The 1,188-nt window shown below is 43.7% G+C and overlaps 1 non-coding gene across 1 annotated transcript; it reads left to right on the top strand.

Annotated features, from left to right (window-relative positions):
* Positions 1–792: 792 nt before the first annotated feature.
* TRNAA-AGC (transfer RNA alanine (anticodon AGC)) lies at positions 793–868 on the top strand. The gene has a single exon. It is a non-coding gene; the product is annotated as a tRNA-Ala (tRNA).
* Positions 869–1,188: the final 320 nt, after the last annotated feature.

Here is a 1,188-nt window from a genome sequence, read left to right as displayed (position 1 = left end):
TCTATTTATTTCCAAAAAATGACTTATAGGAGACATGAAGTTAAAACTAGAAGCAATTTGGTCATTGCCATTTAAGTGATCTACGAAGAACTTTCACCTTCTTAAATTTTTAACACCACAAAATGAAATAGGGAGAGAGGAAAATTTGAGAAGATACAGAAAGTGTTCCGAGGGAATAATACTAACTTTAGGAAGCTTAGGTCCTGGGTTCCAAGGTTCACTTAGGAAGTACATTCCACCTTCTTAATTATTCTAGAACTGATGGTGTTTTTGTGAGAAAAAATTACATTATTTTAGTTTCCTGGATCAAGTAATTAAATCATATCTCTTAAAAGAAAGAATTAAAATAATGCCCAACATGTATAACAAGTATAATGTAAAAGGCACCATGTCAAGTACTTTGCATGAATTATCTCTTTTATTCACCACAACAAACCTAAAAAGCAGGTACAATGATTGTCTCTATGTTAATGAAGTGAAGAAAAATATTCCCCAGGGACACGTTATGAAATAGTGGATCAGAGATCTATGCTTAGGTTTTAACTGGTCTTTGGGCCCCCCAGTATTAGTCTCATTACTTCCTGGGGCTATACTGTGAATGTGGTGGCCACTAGTCACGTGTGGCTCATTCCACTTAAATTAATATAAATTAATAAACTTAAAATTTTATTTCCTCAATCACAAGAGCGCATTTCAAGCACTCAATAGCTACTGTACTTTATAGTGCAGATATAATATTCTATCATTGCAGGAAGTTCTATTGGTCAGCACCATCTTAAAAAATTGATTCTCGCCCTGGCCGGTTGGCTCAGCGGTAGAGCGTCGGCCTAGCAAGCGGAGGACCCGGGTTCGATTCCCGGCCAGGGCACACAGGAGAGGCGCACATTTGCTTCTCCACCCCTCCGCTGCACCTTCCTCTCTGTCTCTCTCTTCCCCTCCCGCAGCCAAGGCTCCATTGGAGCAAAGATGGCCCGGGCGCTGGGGATGGCTCTGTGGCCTCTGCCCCAGGCGCTAGAGTGGCTCTGGTCGCAACATGGCGATGCCCAGGATGGGCAGAGCATCGCCCCCTGGTGGGCAGAGCGTCGCCCCTGGTGAGCGTGCCGGGTGGATCCCGGTCGGGCGCATGCGGGAGTCTGTCTGACTGTCTCTCCCTGTTTCCAGCTTCAGAAAAATGCAAAAAAAAAAGTT

Source organism: Saccopteryx leptura, chromosome 2, assembly GCF_036850995.1.
Source record: "Saccopteryx leptura isolate mSacLep1 chromosome 2, mSacLep1_pri_phased_curated, whole genome shotgun sequence".
Classification (NCBI taxonomy): domain Eukaryota; kingdom Metazoa; phylum Chordata; class Mammalia; order Chiroptera; family Emballonuridae; genus Saccopteryx; species Saccopteryx leptura.
The sequence above is the reverse complement of the archived record's forward strand: the minus strand, read 5'-3'. Positions and strand labels throughout refer to the sequence as shown.